The sequence below is a fragment of the Engystomops pustulosus genome, chromosome 9, assembly GCF_040894005.1.
Source record: "Engystomops pustulosus chromosome 9, aEngPut4.maternal, whole genome shotgun sequence".
Taxonomy (NCBI): Eukaryota; Metazoa; Chordata; class Amphibia; order Anura; family Leptodactylidae; genus Engystomops; species Engystomops pustulosus.
In genome coordinates, this window is record NC_092419.1 from 78,971,791 (window position 1) to 78,980,854 (window position 9,064).

Consider the following 9,064-nt stretch of genomic DNA (forward strand, 5'->3'; position numbering starts at 1 on the left):
ATCCAGTTGTGTGCTGTCAGTGTAGGTTAGAAACTAGCCATAGCAATAGGATAGCATCGTTTTGTTAAAAAAAAATAAAAAAATAAAAAAAAATAAGCACAAAAATTTTTTTTTTTCAAGTTTACACTTTAATTTGGAAAATGTTTAACCCGAGGGCTAGGGGTAGAGGACGAGGGCGTGGACGTCGGCGTCCAACTACTGCAGGGGTCAGAGGCCATGGTCCTGGGCGGGGTGAGACACCACCTGCTGATGGGGGAGCAGGGGAACGCCGCAGAGGTACACTCCCTAGGTTCATCATGTTTCAAGTTACTGGGACTCGTGGTAGAGCACTGTTGAGGCCAGAACAGTGCGAAGAGGTGATGTCGTGGATTGCGGACAATGCTTCTAGCCATTTGTCCACCAGTCAGTCTTCCACGCAGTCCACCCATGTCACCGAAATCGGCACTCCTCCAGCTCCTCCACCTCAGCCTCCTTCCCCCCAGTCTGCCCCCTCCCACCAAAATTTGGCATTTGAACCGGCATACTCTGAGGAACTGTTTTCTGGACCCTTCCCACAGTCACAAACCACTTGTCCTGCTGCTGCTGAGCTATTTTCCGATGCCCAGGTTTTCCACCAGTCGCAGTCTGTGGGTGATGATGACATTATTCACGTAGTGGAAGAAGTGTGTAAAGAGGTGTCGGACGATGAGGAGACACGGTTGTCAGACAGTGGTGAAGTTGTTGTCAGGGCAGGAAGTCCGATGGTGGAGCAGACTGAAGGATCGGAGGATGATGAGTTGACAGACCCAAGCTGGGTTAATAGGCCGGGTGAACACAGTGCTTCTGAGACGGAGGCGAGTCCTATAGCAGAACAGGTTGGAAGAGGCAGTGGTGGGGCCAGATGGAGAGGCAGGGCCAGAGCTGGTGCATCAGCGCCAAATGTTGCCCGTAGTCAAGCTCCCGTGGCGAGGGCTAGATTTTCAGAAGTCTGGAGGTTCTTTAAAGAAACACCGGATGACCGACGGACTGTGGTGTGCAACCTTTGCCAAACCAGGATCAGCAGGGGTTCCACCACTACTAGCTTAACTACCACCAGTATGCGCAGGCATCTGAATGCTAAACACCCCACTCAATGGCACCAAGCCCGTTCACCTCCGGCCGGGCACACCACTGCTCCTTCCCCTGTGTCATCTGCTAGTCAGCCCCCTGCCCAGGACCCCGGCCCAAACACCTCCCGTGCGAAAACCCCATCTTCGCCTCCACGATCCTCCACAGCATCCACCAGCGTTCAGCTCTCCATACCCCAGACGCTGGAGCGCAAAAGGAGGTATAGCGCAACCCACCCACACGCCCAAGCCCTCAACGTCCACATCTCCAAGTTGCTTAGCCTGGAGATGCTGCCCTATAGGCTGGTAGAGACCGAGGCCTTTCGAAACCTCATGGCGGCGGCCGCCCCTCGGTATTCGGTCCCCAGCCACCACTACTTTTCCCGATGTGCCGTCCCAGCCCTGCACAAGCACGTGTCAGAGAACATCCTCCGTGCCCTGACCAACGCCGTTTCTGACAAGGTCCACCTGACCACGGACACGTGGACGAGTGCTGCCGGGCAGGGCCACTATATATCGCTGACGGCACATTGGGTTAACTTGGTGGAGGCTGGGCCCGAGTCTGAGCCGGGGGCTGGTCATATACTGCCGACGCCGAGGATTGCGGGGCCTACCGCGGTCCAGGTCTCAAAGGCCTACTATGCCTCCTCCTCCTCCCACCCCTCCTCCACCTCCTCCTCTGAATTACCATCCGTGGGCATGGCGCCATCAGTCGGTAGCTCTAGGCACAACAGCAGTGCCATCGCTAAGCGACAGCAGGCGGTGCTCAAACTGCTGAGCCTAGGCGATAAAAGGCACACCGCCCAAGAGTTATTACAGGGCATCACGGCGCAGACTGATCTGTGGCTGGCACCGCTGAACCTGAAGCCAGGCATGGTTGTGTGTGACAACGGCCGTAACCTGGTGGCAGCTCTGCAACTCGGCAGACTGACACATGTGCCATGCCTGGCCCATGTGTTAAATCTCATAGTTCAGCGTTTCCTCAAGACATACCCCAATCTGTCTGATTTGCTCACGAAGGTGCGCCGCATCTGTGTGCATTTCAGGAAGTCCAGCACAGATGCTGCCACTCTCAGGGCAGCGTAGCGCCGCCTCCAACTGCCCGCTCACCGACTGTTGTGCGACGTGCCCACGAGGTGGAATTCAACACTGACCATGTTATCCAGAGTTTACCAGCAGCGCAGAGCGATTGTAGACTGCCAGATGTCAACTTCCACCAGAACTGGTAGTCAGGTCAGTCAGCTTCCTCAAGTCTACAATGAGGAGTGGACGTGGATGTCTGATATCTGTCAGGTGCTGAGTAACTTTGAGGAGTCAACACAGATGGTCAGTGGTGATGCCGCCATCATCAGCCTCACCATCCCACTGCTTGGCCTGTTGAAAAACTCTCTGGTCAGCATGAAGTCGGAAGCTTTGCGCTCGTCACAAGAGATGGGGGAAGAAGATTCCCTTGTTGATAGCCAAAGCACCCTTAGGTCTGTTTCTCAGCGCATATCGGAGGCGGTGGAGGTGGAGGAGGATGAGGAGGAAGAGGAGGAGAATGTTGGCGAGACAGAAGAGGGGACCATTGTTCAGTCCTTCACTGTTCAGCGTGTATGGGCAGAAGAAGAGGAGTTGGAGGAGTTGGAGGAGGAGGAAATGGACAGTCAGGCCAGTGAGGGGAGTGAATTCTTGCGCGTTGGGACTCTGGCGCATATGGCAGATTTCATGCTAAGCTGCCTATCCCGTGACCCTCGCGTTCAAAGAATTTATTCCAGCACCGATTACTGGGTATTCACTCTCCTGGACCCACGGTACAAGCAAAATCTTTCCACTCTCATCCCTGGAGAGGAAAGGAGTGTGAGAATGCATGAATACCAGCAGGCCCTGGTGCACAAGCTGAAACAGTATTTCCCTTCTGACAGCGCTGGCGGCAGAGGGCGTACTTCTGCGGGACAAGTAGCGAGGGAGAGTAGGCGACCAGGCAGCTTGTCCAGCACTGGCAGGGGTACGCTTTACAAGGCCTTTGCCAGTTTTATGTCACCCCAGCAAGACACTGTCACCTGTCCCCAGTCTCGGCAGAGTAGGGCTGATCTTTACAGAAAGATGGTGAGGGAGTACGTAGCTGACCATACCATCGTCCTAAATGATCACACAGCTCCCTACAACTACTGGGTTTCAAAGCTGGACATGTGGCACGAACTGGCGCTGTACGCCTTGGAGGTTCTTGCCTGCCCTGCCGCCATCGTGTTGTCCGAGCGGGTTTTCAGTGCAGCTGGTGGCATCATCACCGATAAGCGTACACGCCTGTCGACTGACAGCGCTGACAGGCTGACGCTTATCAAGATGAATAAAGCCTGGATTTCTCCGCATTTCCATTCTCCACCAGGTGAAAGAAGCTGAACTTGAATAATGTATGCACTCCTCCTCCTCATTGTCCTCCTTCTCCTCCTCTTTGTACACTAAAGCAGAGGAAACTGGCAATTTTTTCGCCAGGGCCAACTGGCTCTGGCTATAGTACTCTATGTATTTAATTTTTCTGGAGGGCCAACTACCCTGTCTTCTGTTTTAAACAATTTTTGGGAGTGCCACATACAGGCACTCAATCTATGTAATTTTTCTGGAGGACCAGCTACCTGCTCCTCTGGTTTGAAAACTTTTTTGGACTGCCACATACAGGCACTCAATTTATTTAATCTTTTTGGAAGACCAGCTACCTGCTCCTCTGGTTTGAAAACTTTTTTGGACTGCCACATACAGGCACTCAATCTATGTAATTTTTCTGGAGGACCAGCTACCTGCTCCTCTGGTTTGAAAACTTTTTTGGACTGCCACATACAGGCACTATCCAAATTACATTGTCTCCACAGCAGCCTCCACACGTCGTCTTTTTAGCTGCCTTCACACGTTGTCTCCATTGCTACCTCCACACGTCATCGCCATAGCTGCCTCCAAAAGTAGTCCATATAGCTGCCTCCATACATGGTCCCCTTATCAAACGAGCTGTGTCAGGCAGAATTTTGGGTTGTTTTCATGGCTTCCACATCAAACTTGTTAACTTTGTCGCCACCCTGCTGTGTAATCCACAAAATACACTGGCAAACTTTTATCATTTACCAATATTATTTCAGCGCTTCTTGCGCATCTGTTTACATTCCCCTCACCCACCATATCCTAAACTTATAAGAACGCTACTACACTTGATCTTATACAAAAGGTTCTTAGAAGTGCTGTTTGGGGAGTAGCCGAGAGACAGGGGCTTGGATTGGCGAAAGCTCGCCTGGCAGCGGAGCGCCAGCTCCATCCCAAGATCCAACTAACATAGTTTTAACTGCAGCACCTTTAATCTACTACTAGTTCACTGCCTCCATACATGGTCCCCTTATCAAACGAGCTGTGTCAGGCAGAATTTTGGGTTGTTTTCATGGCTTCCTCATCAAACTTAACTTTGTCGCCACCCTGCTGTGTAATCCACACAATATACTGGCAAACTTTTATCATTTACCGATATTATTTGAGCGCTTCTTGCTCACCTCCTTTGGTTCCTCTCTGCCACCCATTGGTTTTAAGCCTGAGTCCATTTGGGGTATGTTGCCAACACACTCTCTAGCCTGCCACTGCTGCCGCTGCCTCTGCATGCCGTCCCCTATAGTGTCAGGGTCAATTATTGGATGTTTTAGATGCTATCTAGCCTCATTCGGTCACTCTGTCATTGCCATGCTGTTGCCCATAGTTTTGGCATAATGGTGCGATTAAGCAGCCTCAGAGGCATCCATGCATGCTGCCCCTGCTGTTTCCTGTCCATTTCCGTGGTGTTTCCATCCTTTTCTGAGGTTCCCAGGTGCTTGGCCAAGCTTCCCTGTGCAGATCCTTGGTCCCCTTGAAAAATGCTCGAGTCCCCCATTGACTTCAATGGGGCTCGTTATTCGAGCATCGGGAAAAGTTTGTCTCGAATAACGAGTACCCGAGCATTTTAGTGCTCGCTCATCTCTAATTATCATCTGACAAGACCTTTCGTTGCCAATAGGCCAAGAGGTCCGTGTCTGGTCCCATCCGGAATCATTATTCCTCCTCATGCGGCCACACCTCCAGCGTAGTTCAGTGCTCCGGAGTTCACCGTATCGAGGAAAGTCCCAAGAATTGTCCATTTCCCGGTCCCGAGGAGGCACTAGGGTGTAAAGAATAAAGAAGGAGAGTTACTGGGAATAAAGTGCTATTCAATACGTTGTAATCTGTATGTTTGTTGCAAAGATCATCAGTCAAACAAATTGATAATAGGACAAATGTGTCACTAAACGGAGGTCGTGTGTAGTGATCAAAGGCGATATTACTAGGGTTAGGCATCTTAATAATTACAGAAATACATTCAGAGGAAGGTCTCTATTGAGACCATTGGGATGTAGAGACCTTAATTTATGTATCCATTGGACCTCTCTTCGTTACAGCATCAATTCCCTATTCCCACCTCTTTTCTGTGGGGGGATCCTATATATAATCATAAATCTGAGGTCCTCTACCTTATGTCCGGCCTCGGAGAAATGGAATGGTACTGGTAAATGAAGTTTTTTAGTACGTATGCTAGATTTATGATTATTTAAACGTAATCTGCATTCAGTTGTGGTCTCACCCACGTATAAGAGCTTGCATGGACACTGGAGCACATAAATAACATAGTCTCTCCTGCAGGTTAAACAGAAATTAATTTTAAAAGAAACACCAGTAGTTGGATGGACAAAGGTGTCTCCCTTTGTCATCAGAGAACAATTGTCACAAGACATGCACGGGACACTGCCTGTACGGGTCAATCTTTCCCTAGTGGGACCTGCTACATTGGTTTTAACCAATAAATCTCTCAGGTTACGTCCTCTTCTGTAAGAGAAAAGGGGCGGAGATTGAAAGTGTTGAATCTGTTTGTAATAGGTACTTAGGATTCACCAATTTTTTACGTATAATTGCTGCAATTTTTTGGCTATGGAAGCCATAAGTAGAAATCATTGGTATGCGGGTGGTTGTCTTATTGGTAATCCTGTTGGACAGTAATGAAGATCTATCCAAGGTCTGTACTTTCTCCATGTGTTTGGTAATTAGTGATTTAGGGTAACCCCTTTTGATAAATTTTTTACCCATCTCTGTTAACCCCTTTTCCTGTTCCTCTTTATCATCCACTATTTGTTTGACCCTCAGCATCTGGCTGAATGGTAAAGAACGCACCATATTACGTGGATGGTGACTGTCATATTTTAATAGTATGTTGCAATCTGTGGGTTTTACATACAGATTAGTCTTTAGGGTGTTGTCCTTCATATACACATCAGTATCTATCATCAGTGAAAGAATGTGGTGTTTAGTATGAGCGCCATATTAGGCTTGCTGGATATTTGATAAAGATAATGGCATTTGTAATATACAGTATAAAATTCCCACGTGCCTACTGACTAGCTGAACTCCAGATCCAAACAGATAAAAGTGCAGAGTTTATTCCAAAACTGGTGAAGTTTCGGTGTGTTACCCCCCTTCTCATTATAGCTTTAATCAGTGGCTACATAGTGAGATAAATTACAGCCAAAGGGGGAAGATAATTTGGGGATAATTCTCTCAATGTATTCTTCTGAAGGTGATGTATGTGATGTGCAAGGAACCAAACCAGAACATACACAATATTAATATGCCATGTAACATATACATAGTGTATACAGTATGTACACACATACATAAATCCAAATGCAGTAACCATACTGTAAAAGACATGAATGATGATGTCACAATGACAGAGAATCTCCCACAATGGCTGATGACATCATAATGCCAGATCAATTCCAGCTGACTGTCCAATCAGGAGGCAGGAAAATAGCCACGCCCATTGAAAATTGACCAATCCGGAGCAAGATAGTGCAGTCCCGCCCCCTGGCCAAGGTATAAAAGGCAGCACGCGCAGCCAGGTGGGCAGAGACAACATGGATCATCAGACAGGCAACATGGTGGAGCAGGTAATCCTGAAAGAATATAACCAGATTCAGGAGCAGCTCCACAGCCTGGATGAAGTGTACATCCAATACTACAGCAAACAGGATGAGGACAGCAAAAATGGTGAACAACTGGAGAATAAAATCTCAGAGGATGAAGAAATAGAGGCAGAAGTGCAACCACAGGCATCAAAGAAGCTGGAGAAAGCTATGGGTAGACCAAGAAACCGCTTTTTAGCCCTGCTCCGGAGACCACGGAGGTGGATTGCTGGTCTCAGACACAGAGGAACCTATATCGTCAATGAGGAACCTTCTAATGAGATCCCTGGACCCAGTCATATCAACATGGAGGACAGTATGGCCGACAGCAAAGGTAGAAAATTACTAAGGGTCAGCCAGGTATTCAGAAACAACATGAATCATCAGACAGGCAACATGGTGGAGCAAGTCATCCTGAAAGAATATAAACAGATTCAGGAGCAGCTCCACAGCCTGGATGAAGTGCACATCCAATACTATAGCAAACAGGATGAGGACAGCAAAAATGGTGAACAACTGGAGAATAAAATCTCAGAGGATGAAGAAATAGAGGCAGAAGTGCAACCACAGGCGTCAAAGAAGCTGGAGAAAGCTATGGGTAGACCAAGAAACCGCTTTTTAGCCCTGCTCCGGAGACCACGGAGGTGGATTGCTGGTCTCAAACACAGAGGAACCTATATCGTCAATGAGGAACCTTCTAATGAGATCCCTGGACCCAGTCATATCAACATGGAGGACAGTATGGCCGACAGCAAAGGTAGGAAATTACTAAGGATCATTTCTATGTAAAAGAAGTGTTAATTGCACATAGCACAATCGATGTATGTAGTTTATATGGATATTTAACCCCTTACCGACATGTGACGTATTAGTACGTCACATGCTGGGTCCCGGTGCCGAGCCCTCTCCATAGCCGATTGCAGGTGTTTTCCTGCGATGGCGGCGCGTGGGCGCATGGGCGCATGGGCGCATAGAACTGATATAAATATAAATAAACAGTAAAAATCATAAACACATTGGGGGTCATTTACTAAGGGCCCGATTCGCATTTTCCCGACGTGTTACCCGAATATTTCCGATTTGCGGTAGAGATGAGCGAGTATACTCGTCCGAGCTTGATGCTCGTTCGAGTATTAAGGTACTCGAGACGGCTCGTTGCTCGGACGAGTATTTCCCCTGCTCGAGATCGAGCATTTAATTAAAAAAACACAGTGAAGAACAATGAAGAATAGAATAAAAACAGTGAACACAGGATCATTTAAGTGAAAAACACAGTGCAGAACACAGTGCAGAATAGATTACAGATGTTCGGCACATCTGCTTACTTGTCGGAAGATACGCGCGGAACGGTGCGAACAAAATAGTATGTGAAGAACAATATATATGTGTGAAGAACACGGTGAGCAGCACAGAGACATGGGGCCGCGGCAGCACGGAGACATCAGGGAGCGGCACGGAGACATCGGGGCACGGAGACATCGAGGGGCACGGAGACATCGAGGGGCACGGAGACATCGAGGGGCACGGAGACATCGAGGGGCACGGAGACATCGAGGGGCACGGAGACATCGAGGGGCACGGAGACATCGAGGGGCACGGAGACATCGAGTGGCACGGAGACATCGAGGGGCACGGAGACATCGAGGGGCACGGAGACATCGAGGGGCACGGAGACATCGGGGCACGGAGACATCGAGGGGCACGGAGACATCGAGGGGCACGGAGACATCGAGGGGCACGGAGACATCGAGGGGCACGGAGACATCGAGGGGCACGGAGACATCGAGGGGCACGGAGACATCGGGGAGACTTCAGTGGAAGAAGAGCAGCGGATCCCGGGACAGCGTATCTCCCGACAAGTAAGCAGATGTGCAGAACATCTGCAATCTATTCTTCACTGTGTTTTTCACTTAAATGATCCTGTGTTCACTGTTTTTATTCTATTCTTCACTGTTCTTCACATCTGTTAACTTGTCGGGAGATAATATACGCGCGGAA